This window comes from Salmo salar, unplaced genomic scaffold, assembly GCF_965601325.2.
Source record: "Salmo salar unplaced genomic scaffold, fSalSal1 ptg000177l, whole genome shotgun sequence".
Taxonomy (NCBI): Eukaryota; Metazoa; Chordata; class Actinopteri; order Salmoniformes; family Salmonidae; genus Salmo; species Salmo salar.
The window spans coordinates 189,498-208,709 of NW_027675325.1; the positions used below are offsets into that span (position 1 = coordinate 189,498).

At 41.7% G+C, this 19,212-nt stretch overlaps 1 pseudogene across 1 annotated transcript; it reads right to left on the reverse strand.

Moving 5' to 3' along the window:
* Positions 1-12,595: 12,595 nt before the first annotated feature.
* Positions 12,596-15,229, reverse strand: LOC145867071 (stonustoxin subunit beta-like; annotated as a pseudogene). The gene is made up of 2 exons (XR_014383206.1): positions 15,044-15,229; positions 12,596-14,678 (listed from the first exon to the last, which is right to left on the reverse strand). The product of XR_014383206.1 is annotated as a stonustoxin subunit beta-like (transcript).
* Between the last annotated feature and the right edge of the window lie 3,983 nt (positions 15,230-19,212).

Consider the following 19,212-nt stretch of genomic DNA (forward strand, 5'->3'; position numbering starts at 1 on the left):
CCTGGCAGTCTAGGACTCGGACTTCATGGGGAAGATATCTGTGTAGATCCCGGTGTAACTCATGGAATCAGGTCATAGCTCACACAGAGAGAGAAGGCTATGTCAATCCACACACCCAATACAGAAACAGATGGAGTATAGTGAAGGCCAGGGTTTTTGACTGCAATCCAGAGCAAGGGAAGTATTGCTTGAAGATAGGAATGACCATTAAAAGCATAAAGAAAGAGGATTTAGGGTTATGGTATGTTGGCCTTGACCAGACCATTGTCGACACTGCGGTACCATTCCGAGTAGTAGAGGTTAGGACAGGAGATAGTTCTACCGCCAGCCAGAATACCAGTAGTACCCCTGATAAAACGGACATTACCCGTGTAGTCATCCAGAGCCAAGGACTGGTGAGAATAGTTCAGACGAAAGACCTTAACCTCTATGGGCTAGGTGGGACGCTAGCGTGCCACCCGTGGTGCACTCCATCAACAGCAGGTGCATTTCAAGAGCGGCAAATTTGAATCCAAATAAATGTCAAAATTCAAATTTTTCAAACATACAACTATTTTACACCCTTTGAAAGATAAACATCTCCTTAATCTAACCACGTTTTACGATTTCAAAAAGTTTTTACGGCGAAAGCATAAATTTAGAGTATGTTAGGACAGTACATTTACAAGAGTTGTGTGTAATGTTTTGTCAATTCGAAGACAGGGTAACCAAAACCATAAAACCAGCTAAAATGATGCACTAACCTTTTACAATCTCCATCAGATGACACTCCTAGGACATTATGTTAGACAATGCATGCATTTTTAGTTCTATCAAGTTCATATTTATATCCAAAAACAGCGTTTTACTATGGCATTGATGTTGAGGAAATCGTTTCCCTCCAATAACCGGCAGTCAAGTCAGCGTCACAAATTAAATAATTAAAATTAGAAAACATTGGTAAAATATTATATTGTCATTTAAAGAATTATAGATTTACATCTCTTGAACGCAATCAACTTGCCAGATTTAAAAATAACCTTACTGGGAAATCACACTTTGCAATAATCTGAGCACTGCGCCCAGAAAAATACGCGTTGCGATACAGACTAGAAGTCATGTTGGGGAGATCTAAAATCGAAAATACTATGTAAATAATCCATTACCTTTGATTCTCTTCATCAGATGTCACTTCCAGGTATCACAGGTCCATAACGAATGTAGTTTTGTTCAAAAAAGCTCATCATTTATGTCCAAAAATCTCCGTCTTGTTAGCACATGATCTAAGCCAGCCGGACTTCTCGTCATGAACGAGGGGAAAAAATATATTTACGTTCGTTCAAACATGTCAAACGTTGTATAGCATAAATCATTAGGGCCTTTTTTTACCAGAACATGAATAATATTCAAGGTGGACGAATGCATACTCTTTTATAACGTATTGGAACGAGGGTACCCAACATGAACTCGCGCGCCAGGTGTCTAATGGGACATCATCGTTCCATGGCTCTTGTTCGGTCAGATCTCCCTCCAGAAGACTCAAAACACTTTGTAAAGGCTGGTGACATCTAGTGGAAGCAATAGGAAGTGCCAAAATATTCCTCAGCCCCTGTGTTTTTCAATGGGATAGGTTTAAAGGTAATACAACACATCAGGTATCCACTTCCTGTCAGAAAATGTCTCAGGGTTTTGACTGCCAAATGAGTTCTGTTATACTCACAGACACCATTCAAACAGTTTTAGAAACTTTAGAGTGTTTTCTATCCATATATAGTAAGTATATGCATATTCTAGTTACTGGGTAGGATTAGTAACCAGATTAAATCGGGTACATTTTTTTTATCCAGACGTGCAAATGCTGCCCCCTAGCCCTAACAGGTTAACCTGTTGGGTCTAGGGGGCAGCATTTGCACGTCTGGATAAAAAAAATGTACCCGATTTAATCTGGTTACTAATCCTACCCAGTAACTAGAATATGCATATACTTATTATATATGGATAGAAAACACTCTAAAGTTTCCAAAACTGTTTGAATGGTGTCTGTGAGTATAACAGAACTCATTTGGCAGGCAAAACCCTGAGACATTTTCTGACAGGAAGTGGATACCTGATGTGTTGTATTGACTTTAAACCTATCCCATTGAAAAACACAGGGGTTTAGGAATATTTTGGCACTTCCTATTGCTTCCACTAGATGTCACCAGCCTTTACAAAGTGTTTTGAGTCTTCTGGAGGGAGATCTGACCGAACAAGAGCCATGGAACGGTGATGTCCCATTAGACACCTGGCGCGCTACTTCATGTTGGGTACCCTCGTTCCAATACGTTATAAAAGACTATGCATTCGTCCACCTTGAATATTATTCATGTTCTGGTTAAAAAAGGCCCTAATGATTTATGCTATACAACGTTTGACATGTTTGAACGAACGGAAATATATTTTTTCCCCTCGTTCATGACGAGAAGTCCGGCTGGCTTACATCATGTGCTAACGAGACGGAGATTTTTGGACATAAATGATGAGCTTTTTTGAACAAAACTACATTCGTTATGGACCTGTGATACCTGGAAGTGACATCTGATGAAGAGAATCAAAGGTAATGGATTATTTACATAGTATTTTCGATTTTAGATCTCCCCAACATGACGTCTAGTCTGTATCGCAACGCGTATTTTTCTGGGCACAGTGCTCAGATTATTGCAAAGTGTGATTTCCCAGTAAGGTTATTTTTAAATCTGGCAAGTTGATTGCGTTCAAAAGATGTAAATCTATAATTCTTTAAATGACAATATAATATTTTACCAATGTTTTCTAATTTTAATTATTTAATTTGTGACGCTGACTTGACTGCCGGTTATTGGAGGGAAACGATTTCCTCAACATCAATGCCATAGTAAAACGCTGTTTTTGTATATAAATATCAACTTGATAGAACTAAAAATGCATGCATTGTCTAACATAATGTCCTAGGAGTGTCATCTGATGGAGATTGTAAAAGGTTAGTGAATCATTTTAGCTGGTTTTATGGTTTTGGTGACCCTGTCTTTGACTTGACAAAACATTACACACAACTCTTGTAAATGTACTGTCCTAACATACTCTAAATTTATGCTTTCGCCGTAAAACCTTTTTGAAATCGTAAAACGTGGTTAGATTAAGGAGATGTTTATCTTTCAAATGGTGTAACATAGTTGTATTTTTGAAAAATTTGAATTTTGACATTTATTTGGATTCAAATTTGCCGCTCTTGAAATGCACCTGCTGTTGATGGAGTGCACCACGGGTGGCACGCTAGCGTCCCACCTAGCCCCAAGAGGTTAAGGAAGTGATTGAGGTGGAGACTTGGTTTGGGGATTCCAACCTATGGCTGGAATGGATTCAGTATACAGCTAGATCAGTAGCTAAAGAAGAAGGTTATGCCTGCGCAACAGCCAAACTTCAGTTGACAACCATCCCCTTTCTACTCGATGGAATTAATTTACCAAGGGGAATGGCCTGTATGGTAAAGCTGTTCATGAAGGCAAGGAAGCCAGACAGTTGCACTGATCTGCATTATCTGTATCCTATGTGCTCATTAGATCCAGACTTCCCCCTTTCACAGTCGCAGGAGGAGACTATTATTGTGTGGCTCGACACAACACACACGGATGGAACGTAGGGGAAGTAAGAACATGTAATAGGACAGAGAATGTTACAACTGACGAGACAATGAGGGACCTGACTGGGTGGTTGAGTTCCGAGGACTTTAGTAAGATAAAAAGGCCGAGAGCGGATGTCTGGTGGTTGTGTGGAGGTATGAAGCTGTGGCCAAACGTGCCTGCAAATTGGACTGGTATTTGTGCATTGGTACAGTTAGGCATGCCCTTCACCCTTATACAACACAAAGACCTAGTGCCAGGTGAAAGAGAGGGGAGGAGTGCTCCGTCAGGGTCCTTTGACGATAGAATTTACATTGATAGCATTGGGCTACCAAGGGGGGTGCCTTATGAGTTTAAAGCTAGGAATCAGATATGGGCTGGATTGGAATCAAGTCTTTTTTGGTGGTCGACTCTCAATAAAAATATGGATTGGATAAATTACATTTATTATAACCAACAGCGTTTCATCAACTATACCAGAGAGGCAATTCAAGGGTTAGCAGAACAGACAGCTGCGACCACTTTGATGGTATTGCAGAATAGAATAGCTTTGGATATGCTTCTGGCTGAAAAGGGTGGTGTGTGTGTGATGTTCGGATCTGAATGCTGTACTTTCATCCCTGAGAACACAGCTCCAGATGGATCAGTGACCAAGGCCCTGGCCGGTCTAAACAATTTAGCTCAGGAGTTAGCAGAAAATTCCGGGGTGGACACGGCACTCACGGGATGGTTTGATAGTACGTTCGGAAAATGGAAAAAGGTTGTAATCACTGTGTCGTGGGCTGCTTTCACCTGTATGACTGTGTTGATATTATGTGGTTGTTGTTTGGTCCCTTGTGCGAGAGGTCTCATTTCCAGGGCTCTGGAGAAATCGATGACGGAGCAGATGGTGAGATACGGACCGATTCCAAGTTCAGACCAGTGGGATGACAAATACCTACCGCCGAGCCTGGTGCAGGATTCATTCAATTACGAGGAGCCCATGTTTAGCAAGACTGTTTCTCTAAATGAAGGTCATAGCAAAAATCCTAATCCGAAGAGTTATGACTGGACATAGGCTTAGAACAGTCATTGGTAAGTATGTAATGAAAATACATGTATTCGTTTTCTTTGATCTAGTTTGATTTTGTGTGACATTTCTGAATCCAATAAAAATAGATGTGTTATAGTGTGTGTGAAATATTTAGCCAATAGGGTGGATTGTAATGGAAATAATATGATTAAAGTTTTGACTAAATGATTTCACCCTGAAAAGGTATAACCGAGTGATTATAAGATGAATGTACTAATGTGTGTGTGTCGGAAAAGTTGAAGCTTAATGATTTAGCAATGTAAGCAACCAGACAGCAGACAACTTGTGACCACTGTGAAACTGATAACAGGAAGAAGGTCTCCCCACCCAGGGAGGGGAGAAACCTTTAGGCTTGCAGTAGATTATGTAACATGGGGCAGGATATGATAAGCAATGTATGAGATGGAGAAGGCTTGTAAATAAGCATTGACAGTGTTAAAGAAGAGGAGGGGCATTTGTAAGGGGTATGACATATGGTATGACCAAATGTCAGGTATAAAAGGCTGTGTACATTGTATGATATTCAGAGCTCTCGTAAATAAACATTCTGACCAATTGTAGGCTGGCTCTCCGTCTGCTTCATCCAACCAGAATCTTACACCCTCTGGGGGGCAGACTGAGTAGTTTAATTGAAGTTCGGTTTATGAACTTTGGGAACAGAATTCCCATGACAGAAGGTAGAAACTAGGGCCTGTAGGACTTGCCTTGTTGATAGTGTTGTTAATAAGAAGGTAGAGCAGGGATTTATTATGGACAGACTTCTCCCCATCTTAGCTACTGTCGTATCAATATGTTTTGACCATGGCAGTTTACAATCCAGGGTTACTCCAAGCAGTTTAGTCCGTTTAGACCGTTAAAACGTCTTAGGGCTAGGGGGCAGTTTTCGGAAGTTCGGAGAGTCTAGCGAGCCCAAAATAAAATGCCTGTTACTCAGGCCCAGAAACTATGCATATAATTCGTAGATTTGGAAAGAAAACACTCTGACGTTTCCAAAATTGTTAAAATAATGTCTGTGAGTATAACAGAACAGATATGGCAGGCGAAAACCCGAAGAAAATCCGACCAAAAAATAAATAAATAAAATCACAGGCTCATATTTTGTAAAGCTATTGAAAACTCCTATGTCCGTCACCCAGATTGCAATTCATAATAGCTTCCACTAGATGTCAACAGTATTTATTCATGGTTTTGAGGCTTCTATTTTAACCTGTTAGGGCTAGGGGGCAGCATTGACACGGCTGGATAAAAAACATACCCGATTTAATCTGGTTACCACTCCTACTCAGTAACTAGAATATGCATATACTTATTACATATGGATAGAAAACACCCTAAATTTTCTAAAACTGTTTGAATGGTGTCTGTGAGTATAACAGAACTCAAATGGCAGGTCAAAACCTGAGAGATTCCTTTACAGGAAGTGGCCTGTCTGACCATTTCTGGAACTTCTTTGCCATCTCTATCATTTACTAAGGATCTCTGCTCTAACGTGACACTTCCCACGTCGTCCATAGGCTCTCATAGCCCGGGAAAAAAGAGAATGTCGTCATTCCAGCCCCAGGCTGAAACACATTATCGCCTTTCTCAAGTGGCCCATCAAGAGACACTAGCTTATGCGCGTGACCCCGACCGCCCCCGCCTTTGGGATTTTTTCCTCTGTTTGCCGAAAAGGAGATTCCCTGTCGGAATTTTACCGCTTTTCTACGAGAAAAATGACGTAAAAATTGATTTTAAACAGCGGTTGACATGCTTCGACGTACGGCAATTGAATACTTTGAATTTTATTGTCAGGAATTGCGCCAAGCGCGCGACACTTCTTTACTATTTCGGATAGTGTCTGGAACGCACGAACAAAACGCCGCTATTCGGATATAACGATGGATTATTTTGGACCAAACCAACATTTGTTATTGAAGTAGACGTCCTGGGTGTGCATTCTGACGAAGACAACAAAAGGTAATGACATTTTTATAATAGTAAATATGATTATGGTGAGTGCTAAACTTGCCGGGTGTCTAAATAGCGAGCCCGTGATGCCTGGGCTATATACTTAGAATATTGCAAAATGTGCTTTCACCAAAAAGCTATTTTAAAATCGGACATATCGAGTGCATAGAGGAGGTCTGTATCTATAATTCTTAAAATAATTGTTATGCTTTTTGTGAACGTTTATCGTGAGTAATTTAGTAAAATGTTAGCGAATTCCCCGTAAGTTTGCGGGGGGTATGCTAGTTCTGAACGTCACATGCTAATGTAAAAAGCTGGTTTTTGATATAAATATGAACTTGATTGAACAAAACATGCATGTATTGTATAACATAATGTCCTAGGGTTGTCATCTGATGAAGATCATCAAAGGTGAGTGCTGCATTTAGCTGTCTTCTGGGTTTTGGTGACATTATATGCTGGCTTGAAAAATGGGTGTCTGATTATTTCTGGCTTGGTACTCTGCTGACATAATCTAATGTTTTGCTTTCGTTGTAAAGCCTTTTTGAAATCGGACAGTGTGGTTAGATTAACGAGAGTCTTATCTTTAAATGGCTGTAAAATAGTCATATGTTTGAGAAATTGAAGTAATAGGATTTTGAAGATTTTGAAAATCGCGCCACAGGCTGGCAGTGGATGTTACGTAGGTGGGACGAATTCGTCCCGCCGGTCACATAGAGGTTAAAAAATAAATAAATATTTACACTTTCAGTGAGCTGACTGCTTGGGTCACATCAGTGTTTTTGTGCGCGATGGAGAGGCTGCACACTTGCGTATTTGTCATTCCTATTGAACACAGTACTTTCCGTATGAAATATTATAGTTTATTTACATTTTAGACAACCTGAGGATGATATAGACACATTATTTGACTTGTTTGGATGAAATTTACTGGTAGCTTTTAGAACTTCTTTGTCTGCATGTTGAAGGAGTGGATTTCTGAAGTCACGGCGCCTGCTAAACAGACTATTTTGGTATATAAAGAAGGACTTTATCGAACAAAACGACCATTAATTGTGTAGCTGGGACCCTTGGGATTGCAAACAGAGGAAGATCTTCAAAGGTAAGTGATTTATTTTATCGCTATTTGGGATTCTGTGACGCCTGTGCTTGTTTGGAAAATATGTTATTGTGGGGTGCTGTCCTCAGATAATCGAAAGCTATGCTTTCACCGTAAAGCCTTTTTGAAATCTGACAATGCAGTTCGATTGCCAAGATTCTAAGCTTTTAAATGATGTATGACACTTGTATTTTCATGAATGTTTAATACATTCCAATTTTGAATTTGGCGCTCTGCAATTTCACCGGATGTTGTCGTAGGTGTTTCGCAAGCGGTCCGCGAGCCCTAAGAGTTATTAAAACCATGTGCCCTGATTAGTTAAAACTGGTTACATCAGAGCCCTTACAAAACCTTTTTACAACTGATTCATCACTGTCATACCTTATAGGGTCCAGAGTTTTCCTGGTTAGGTCAACAGATAAGGACAAACTCTGGGCCCCAGGGCAAAAAACTCCCCCCCCACTCTGGGACCTATGGTTGCCACCAGTCTGCTTGCCGTTCTCAGTTATCGTCAGGTTCTGTTTGTGGATGATCAGGGCTTTATTCAGAAAAAGTTTCTTGGGCTACTTTGATTTGCCAAGTGGGCGAGATGTGAATTCCGTGTTTATCTTCATGGACAAACTTGTTGTTCAAACCTACGATGGCTCAGCTTCAAGGGAACGCATCTGCTATTTGTATTTCCAGCTGAGTCCCCTCCTGTTCCATGATTTAACAAGTGATGACCACTCCACTACCATTGTCAACTACCTCCTCACATGAACTGGAAGCCACGTCTCATGTGGCCCACTCATCCACTGGCACATTGAATGTTTCCTCTCCAAGCACTGTGAGGAAACCCCTGTCAATTTTTCTCTCATTACTTTATGTAGAGTCAATCACAAACACAATCACATTATTACACGTCTATGATTTTACTCCTTGCTTGGACTAACTCATTCTTAGCTCTGTTGACTAACTGTGTAGTGTGATGTGTTATTGTCTTCCCAGTCAAATCCTGTCCTGCACTGGTCAAGCCTCTGAACACCTCAACTCATGCCTCATACCCTATTTCAATCACTGCTGTGATCCCTTCCCAAAATGGTGTAAGTAGGCCTCTCATTCCTATTCCCCATAATATTGTACTATAAGTGTCTTTATTAAATGCTTTAGGTTAAAATAATGACTCTTTGACGATTTTTGAAACACATTTTTGACGTCTCTGTGCGTTACGCACCTATACTGTGGGTCTCCCATCCTCCTCAACAACAGAAATGTCTAATAACGTCTAATACAATTCATCATTAATAATTCTGCAAGTTTTCTGTGTTCAGAAGCCTGATTCTACTCACTGTGGTAGTGTGGAAGTGTTGAGCTGTATTATTTGGCCTGTGGTCCTGTTGTCCCCAGTCCCAGTGGTGAAGATAATGTCTTAATTGAGCTTCTTGTCTGTGACTGAGAAACGTAATCTGCACATTTACTAAAACGTCAGCTTTCATCTCTCCCAATGTTCTCAATGTCAAACCATGAAGGCCGGGTAGTTTTTTTTCATGATTGCAACCCAGGTCATTTTAGTCGGCTGGGCCTCGCTACAATGTCGTCGCCAGACCCACTGGCTCCAGGTCATCTACAAGTCTATGCTAGGTAAAGCTCCGCCTTATCTCAGCTCACTGGTCATGATAACAACACCCACCCGTAGCACGCGCTCCAGCAGGTACATCTCACCGGTCATCCCCAAAGCCAACACCTCCTTTGGCCGCCTTTCCTTCCAGTTCTCTACAGCCAATGACTGGAACGAAGTGCAAAAATCGCTGAAGCTGGAGACTTATATTTCCCTCACTAACTTTAAACATCAGCTATCTGAGCAGCTAACCGATCGCTGCAGCTGTACATAGCCCATCTGTAAATAGCCCATCCAATCTACCTACCTCATCCCCATATTGTTTTTATTTACTTCGCTGCTCTTCTGCACACCAGTATCACTACTTGCACATCATCATCTGCTCATCTATCACTCCAGTGTTAATCTGCTAAATTGTGACTACTTTGCTACTATGGCCTATTTATTGCCATACCTCCTCACGCCATTTGCACACACTGTATATAGACTTTCTTTTTTCTTTTGTGTTGACTGTACGCTTGTTTATTCCACGTAACTCTGTGTTGTTGTTTGTGTCGAACTGCTTTGCTGTATCTTGGCCAGGTCGCAGTTGTAAATGAGAACTTGTTCTCAACTGGCCTACCTGGTTAAATAAAGGTGAAATAATAAAAATAAAAAGATCCTATATCATAATGAGTCAGATTACATGGAGAGGGGGGACCTGATCCTAGATCATAATGAATCAGATTACATGGAGAGGGGGGACCTGATCCTAGATCATAATGAGTCAGATTACATGGAGAGGGGGGGACCTGATCCTAGATCATAATTAATCAGATTACATGGAGAGGGGGGACCTGATCCTATATCATAATGAATCAGATTACATGGAGAGGGGGAACTGATCCTATATCATAATGAATCAGATTACATGGAGAAGGGGGACCTGATCCTAATGAATCAGATTACATGGAGAGGGGGGGACCTGATCCTAGATCATAATGAATCAGATTACATGGAGAGGGGGGGACCTGATCATAATGAATCAGATTACATGGAGAGGGGGGACCTGATCCTAGATCATAATGAATCAGATTACATGGAGAGGGGGGACCTGATCCTATATCATAATGAATCAGATTACATGGAGAGGGGGGGACCTGATCATAATGAATCAGATTACATGGAGAGGGGGGACCTGATCCGAGATCATAATGAATCAGATTACATGGAGAGGGGGGACCTGATCCTATATCATAATGAATCAGATTACATGGAGAGGGGGGACCTGATCCTAGATCATAATGAGTCAGATTACATGGAGAGGGGGGGACCTGATCCTAGATCATAATGAATCAGATTACATGGAGAGGGGGGACTGATCCTATATCATAATGAATCAGATTACATGGAGAAGGGGGACCTGATCCTAATGAATCAGATTACATGGAGAGGGGGGGACCTGATCCTAGATCATAATGAATCAGATTACACGGTCAGTTGGTGAGGGTAGACTTGGAGGCTGCCTGACATGGAGTAAGTCCCCCCTCCTCTCCCGTACCTTCCCTATACCCCCTCCTCTCCCCTACCTTCCCAATACCCCCCTCCTCTCCCCTACCTTCCCTATACCCCCCTCCTCTCCCCTACCTTCCCTATACCCCACCTCCTCTCCCCTACCTTCCCTATACCCCCTCCTCTCCCCTACCTTCCCTATACCCCCTCCTCTCCCCTACCTTCCCTATACCCCCTCCTCTCCCCTACCTTCCCTATACCCCCCTACTCTCCCCTACCTTCCCTATACCCCCTCCTCTCCCTTACCTTCCCTATACCCCCTCCTCTCCCCTACCTTCCCTATACCCCCTCCTCTCCCCTACCTTCCCTATACCCCCTCCTCTCCCCTACCTTCCCTATACCCCCCCCCCCCCATTATGTTGGACCATCATGTTTATTTGTTTGAATCTTGTCTTTGTTTGTGATCAGGTTAGAAGAGAATGACTCCTCAACCCAAGAGGCCCTGGAGCAGCTGTGATCAGGTTAGAAGAGAATGACTCCTCAACCCAAGAGGCCCTGGAGCAGCTGTGATCAGGTTAGAAGAGAATGACTCCTCAACCCAAGAGGCCCTGGAGCAGCTGTGAGAGAGCAGCAGTGTGGAAGCATTTGGGTAAATTTAAAGAAGGTTTCCTGGAAAAGAGGATTGACTGTTACGTAAAGGGTCAGAGCCACTGAGTGGACAAAATATTAAGGATACCTTCCTAATATTGAGTTACGCCTGGTCAGTTTGTCATGGAAAGAAAGGTGTCCTTAATGTTTTGTGTAAATTACATAATAATTATACATTTATGGATTGTTTTATGTTGCCTATTGTTTTCTTTTTATTAAACCTGCCATCTACCCACCTGGGGACTGAGGGTTATGAGAGAACCCCCACATCACTAGCTTCTCTTTATTCAACCTGCCATCTACCCACCTGGGGACTGAGGGTTATGAGAGAACCCCCACATCACTAGCTTCTCTTTATTCAACCTGCCATCTACCCACCTGGGGACTAGAGAACCCCCACATCACTAGCTTCTCTTTATTCAACCTGCCATCTACGCACCTGGGGACTGAGGGTTATGAGAGAACCCCCACATCACTAGCTTCTCTTTATTCAACCTGCCATCTACCCACCTGGGGACTGAGGGTTATGAGAGAACCCCCACATCACTAGCTTCTCTTTATTCAACCTGCCATCTACCCACCTGGGGACTGAGGGTTATGAGAGAACCCCCACATCACTAGCTTCTCTTTATTCAACCTGCCATCTACCCACCTGGGGACTGAGGGTTATGAGAGAACCCCCACATCACTAGCTTGCATGTTCTGCAGCCTTGTAAAGATTAGGAGGGGATGACTGGGAGGCAGGTTGGCATTTATTGTCATGAATCTTGCCCTGGAGGCAGTTCAGCAAAGTATTCCCTAGCTGGCACAGGCACAAAGTAATACAATCAGATTTTAATCCTAACCTCAACCCTAACCACACTGCTAATCCTTCCCTTAAATTAAGACCATAAAACAACATTATTTTCCACAGCGAATTCTGACTTTGCAGCTGACATATCTAGAGGAAATCGCACAGTTCTGCCTCCAGGTCAAGATTCATGACAAACGTCAACATGAGACAGGGAGAAGCAATGTAAAAATCAATAACAAAACTGTTTCCACAATTAACATGCTTTTTCTTGCTTCAAGTATGTTTTATTATGAAAAGTACAATATATCCATGTATACTTGTACAACTATGGAGCGTATGTCCACATATAATTGTACAATTAGTTTTTCCAACATAAAAGACAAGAAATGATCACATTGGTATTTTAACGTTGTTATTGTAAGAGTTTAAATGTTTAAACAGAGGATACATCTAAAACAGGATAAAACAAGTGCAGTATGTTGTGAGAATGTTACTTTAACGTCCACTCATAACGTCACACTATAACGTCATGGGAGTCTTGTGGAAAGACTGCATGTTGTTTTGGGTGGATTGAGTGACGTCTTCATCAACATTTTGCAGAATATTCCGGTAATATTTTCACCTCTTGTCGGCTGCAGACATTCATAAGGAGTTCCAGTAGTTTATTTGCCATTTGCAGGTATTAAAAGTAATACATACATTGTAATTCCTTGTTGGAGCTCTCTCACATACAGGACAGTACATACCAGAGGAGGCTGCTGAGGGGAGGACGGCTCATAATAATGTCTGGAACAGAGTGAATGAAATGGAACACATGGAAACCACGTGTTTGATACCATTCCACTTATTCCACTCCAGCCATTACAAGCCTGTCCTCCCTAAATAAGGTCCCACCAACCTCCTGTGGTACAAACACAAACAGTAAAATATATCATAATAAATGCAAAGTGGTAAAAGATCAGAAAATATTACAAGCCTGTCACGTGTGAGTGTCCAGTGTGTGTTTGTCCATTGTGTGTGTCCAGTGTGTGTGTTTGTATGTGTGTGTCCAGAGTGTGTGTGTGTATCCAGTGTGTGTGTGTGTGTGTGTGTGTGTGTGTGTATCCAGTGTGTGTGTATCCAGTGTGTGTGTGTATCCAGTGTGTGTGTGTGTGTGTGTGTGTGTGTGTGTATCCAGTGTGTGTGTGTGTATCCAGTGTGTGTGTGTATCCAGTGTGTGTGTTTGTGTGTGTGTGTGTGTGTGTATCCAGTGTGTGTGTCAAGCGTGTGTGTGTCAAGCGTGTGTGTGTCAAGCGTGTGTGTGTGTGTGTCAAGCATGTGTGAGTGTGTGTCAAGCATGTGTGTGTCCAGTGTGTTTGTCCAGTTTGAGTGGGTGGCCAGCGTGTGTGTGTGTGCCTAGTGTGTGTGTCTGTGTCCAGTGTGTGTGTGTTCCAGTGTGTGTGTGTGTGTCCAGTGTGTGTATGTCCAGAGTGTGTGTTTGTTCAGTATGAGTTCAGCGTGTGTGTGTGTGTGTGTGTGTCCAGTGTCTGTGTTCAGTGTGTGTGTTGAGTGTGTGTGTGTGTTGAGTGTGTGTGTCCAGTGTGTTTGTGTGTCCAGTGTGTGTGTGTGTGTGTATCCAGTATGTGTGTGTGTGAGTCTAGTGTGTCTAGTGTGTGTCCAGTGTGTGTGTGTCCAGTGTGTGTGTGTCCATGTCCATTTTGTTTCCAGTGTGTGTGTGTCCAGTGTGTTTGTAAGTGTGTGTGTAAGTGTGTGTGTACATGTGTGTCCAGTTTGTGTCCAGTGTGTGTGTGTGTGTGTGCGTCCAGTGTGTGTGTGTGTGTGTGTGTGTGTGTGTGTGTGTGTGTGTGTGTGTGTGTGTGTGTGTGTGTGTGTGTGTATGTGTCCAGTTATTATTTCAGGGACACTGAAGAGCCAACATAATCAACCCTAAATCCTGGATAGAGGGGCTCAGTGAATGTGGAGGTGAATGTGATCAGGTGGGTCAGTGTGTCAGAGGAGGCTCTATAGAAGGACAGAGTGCCGGCTGACCAGTCCAGATACACTCCTACTCTGTGGGAGCTGGAGGAGGGGACATCTATGGTAGTGGGATTATTATTGTGCCAGGCTCTGTATCTGTTGTCAGAGCAGAACAGACACCAGGACTTGTCATTGTGTCCAAGCCAACAGTCATTAACCCCTCCTCTCCTGCTGATTCCTTTATATGTCACTCCTATAACAGCCCCCCCACTCCACTCTACCTCCCAGTAACAGCGCCCAGTCAGACCCTCTCTACACAGCACCTGTTCACAGTCCTCAAATCTCTGGGTGATCAGGATACGGCTGCTTCTCTGTCCTACATGTCACCTTTCTGTTCTCCTCAGACAGAGAGAGGCGTCTGTTTACTGTGTTTAGGTCCAGTGTGAGATCACAGACATCTGATGGATGAAACCAGACACAATATTAGAAATCATCATCATTCACATTAGAATGTTAACTCACTTTTCACTAATTCATTTAATGTAGATGTTTCTAGGTATCAAAAGGAGAAGTTAAGGTAACTTGAGACTTGTTGAATGATCATATGTTATACTGTATGGTAATATAATACACACTTATTCACAATAATTACACACACACACACTGTCATATCAAGTCTTTGTAAACGTTGGTGTCCCTGATTTCTGCTTCTGTAGAACTACAGATGATATTTAATATGACCAAGTCAGTAATGATGATGGTCTTTGACTTAACTTGAATTAAGACTTATTCTTAGTCATATTCTTCACAGCAGTCAACTTACATTTTCTAATCCCAGGTTTCATTCTGTTCTCTCCACCATGTTCCACACTGTAGCGGTAAGCAGAAAAACAGACAGTCATTGAGGGATACACCTGAACACACACACACACACACACACACACACACACACACACACACACACACACACACACACACACACACACACACACACACACACCCACACACACACACACAGTCAGCATATAACTTTGTCCAAGTGGTGGTCAGAATGTTTGTCTTAACTAGCCTGAGAAGTCAAACATGTCTGATATGAACATTGACATAAACCCTCTACATACTTGAGTTTCTCCAGTCTGCAGTGTGGATCCTCCAGTCCAGCAGAGAGCAGTCTGACTCCTGAGTCTCCTGGGTGATTGTAGCTCAGGTCCAGCTCTCTCAGGTGTGAGGGGTTTGACCTCAGAGCTGAGACCAGAGAAGCACAGCCTTCCTCTGTGACTAGACAGCCTGACAGCCTGCAAAGAGTCAAATCATATTAAAATCACACTGCTATTCTTTGGTGGTGAAAATAGTGGCAGTATATTTCTTCAACATATTCAGATACATCAGTGTCCTGAAAACTTCCATATCTATACATACATTAACGTACGTTAATATAAATTACAGATTGTCAAAGTTTTGCCTGCAGATAGAAACATGTAAAATACAAATATTTGAGTAGACTGACCAGACCAGTTTAAAAGCAGTATCAGTCAAAAGACAGACAGTGAGGTATCAGATTTAGATTGTATTGAGTATACAGTCCACACCATATCTATTTTGACAGTGAAGATAACATTTTAACCTCTTACATCTAGACGTTCCGCTAGCGGAACACCTGCTCCAATATCCAATGATAGGCGTGGCGCGAATTACAAATTCCTCAAAAATACAAAAACTTCAATTTTTCAAACATATGACTATTTCACAGCATTTTAAAGACAAGACTCTCCTTTATCTAACGACACTGTCCGATTTCAAAAAGGCTTTACAGCGAAAGCAAAACATTAGATTATGTCAGCAGACTACCCAGCCAGAAATAATCAGACACCCATTTTTCAAGCTAGCATATAATGTCACAAAAACCCAGAAGACAGCTAAATGCAGCACTAACCTTTGATGATCTTCATCAGATGACATACCTAGGACATTATGTTATACAATACATGCATGTTTTGTTCAATCAAGTTCATATTTATATCAAAAAACAGCTTTTTACATTAGCATGTGACGTTCAGAACTAGCATACCCCCCGCAAACTTCCGGGAAATTTACTAACAATTTACTAAATTACTCACGATAAACGTTCACAAAAAGCATAACAATTATTTTAAGAATTATAGATACAGAACTCCTCTATGTACTCGATATGTCCGATTTTAAAATAGCTTTTTGGTGAAAGCACATTTTGCAATATTCTAAGTACATAGCCCAGCCATCACGGGCTAGCTATTTAGACACCCGGCAAGTTTAGCCTTCACCAAAATCAGATTTACTATTATAAAAGTTTGATTACCTTTTGTTGTCTTCGTCAGAATGCACTCCCAGGACTGCTACTTCAATAACAAATGTTGGTTTGGTCCCAAATAATCCATCGTTATATCCGAATAGCGGCGTTTTGTTCGTGCATTCCAGAAACTATCCGAAATGGTAAATCAGGGTCGCGCGCATGGCGCAATTCGTGACAAATAAATTCTAAATATTCCATTACCGTACTTCGAAGCATGTCAACCGCTGTTTTAAATCAATTTTTATGCAATTTATCTCGTAAAAAAGCGATAATATTCCGACCGGGAATCTCCTTTTCGGCAAACAGAGGAAAATTCACAAAGACGGGGGCGGCCAGGGCACGCGCCTAAGCCCACAGTCCCTTGATCGGCCACTTGAGAAAGGCGATAATGTGTTTCAGCCTGGGGCTGGGATGACGACATTCTGTTTTTTCCCGGGCTCTGAGAGCCTATGGAAGACGTAGGAAGTGTCACGTTAGAGCAGAGATCCTTTGTAAAAGATAGAGATGTCAAAGAAGTTCATGAAATGGTCAGACAGGCCACTTCCTGTAAAGGAATCTCTCAGGTTTTGACCTGCCATTTGAGTTCTGTTATACTCACAGACACCATTCAAACAGTTTTAGAAACTTTGTAGTGTTTTCTATCCAAAGCCAATAATTATATGCATATTCTAGTTACTGGGCAGGAGTAGTAACCAGATTAAATCGGGTACGTTTTTTTATCCAGCCGTGAAAATACTGCCCCCTAGCCATAACAGGTTAAATGTGGCTCTAAACTCCAACATTTTGGATTTCAGATCAAATGTTTCATATGAGGTGACAGTATATAATGTCACCTTTCATTTGAGGATATTTTCATACATATCTGTTTCACCGTTTAGAAAAATGAAAGCACTTCATGTATCTAGTCCCCCTATTTAAAGAAGTCATATGCTTTCTGACCAATTCACTCATAGTGGCTTAAAGTAGTCACAAGTTGCGTATTTGATCCGATATTCCTTGAACGCAGCGACTACATCAAGCTTGTGACTCAAACTCGTTGATTGATTTTGCAGTTTGTTTTGGTTGTGTTTTGGGTTGTGTTTTGCCCAATATTAAAATGGTGGATGGTGTAACGTCTGCTTCCAGCTCACACTCTCAAACACGTAGATCCCCCTGAACGCAGCTCACTCTCCAGATCCCAGTCACCTGAATTCTGATCACCTGTTCACACACCTGTATGTCATTATCAAACTCTATTTAGTTCAGTTCTTTGCACCCCCATCATTGTGAAGTGTTGTTTGTTTTGTGACACAAGGCTGTTCGGAGTGCTGCATTTCCCGTAATTTACTCCTCCCGTGAATGATAGTTTTTGCCTGCCTCACTAATGATGCCTTTTGCCGTTTCCCTGCCTGTACTGTTGCCTTTTTGGACCCCCTGTGTATGACCTTCTGCCTGCCCCTGGACCCAGCTACCTGCCTCCTCCTGTGGTCCTTTACAATAAACACCTGCTGAGCCCTGCGCTTGAAACCAGCTCTCTGTCTCCCATCGTGTTCATTACAGATGGTGACTGGAGTCATTTTATTTACAAGTGAGTAGATAACATGTTTCTAAACACTACTAAAAGCATCCTGATGATGCCATGATTAAGAAAAATCATGAATGAATCATGAATAATAATAATGAGTGAGAAAGTTACAGAAGCTACAACAAAACATGCTAACCTCTCACCATTACCAATAACAGAGGCTACAACAAAACATGCTAACCTCTCACCATTACCAATAACAGAGGCTACAACAAAACATGCTAACCTCTCACCATTACCAATAACAGAGGCTACAACAAAACATGCTAACCTCTCACCATTACCAATAACAGAGGCTACAACAAAACATGCTAACCTCTCACCATTACCAATAACAGAGGATACAACAAAACATGCTAACCTCTCACCATTACCAATAACAGAGGTTACAACAAAACATGCTAACCTCTCACCATTACCAATAACAGAGGATACAACAAAACATGCTAACCTCTCACCATTACCAATAACAGAGGATACAACAAAACATGCTAACCTCTCACCATTACCAATAACAGAGGCTACAACAAAACATGCTAACCTCTCACCATTACCAATATCAGAGGCTACAAAAAAACATGCTAACCTCTCACCATTACCAATAACAGAGGATACAACAAAACATGCTAACCTCTCACCATTACCAATAACAGAGGCTACAACAAAACATGCTAACCTCTCACCATTACCAATAACAGAGGCTACAACAAAACATGCTAACCTCTCACCATTACCAATAACAGAGGCTGCAACAAAACATGCTAACCTCTCACCATTACCAATTTATTTATTTATTTCACCTTTATTTAACCAGGTAGGCAAGTTGAGAACAAGTTCTCATTTACAATTGCGACCTGGACAAGATAAAGCAAAGCAGTTCGACACATAACAACACAGAGTTACACATGGAGTAAAACAAATGTAACCCTCTCACCAGGCTTGAATATGACTCTCACAATATTAACATATGTAGAGTATCTCAGCAGCATGGGATGTTAGGTGAGAAGGACATCTCCAATAAGAATTCCTATTGTAAACTATCTAGGGTTATGACAATAGGGTATTAACTTCAGATGAAATGATTATAGGTTTCTGTTAT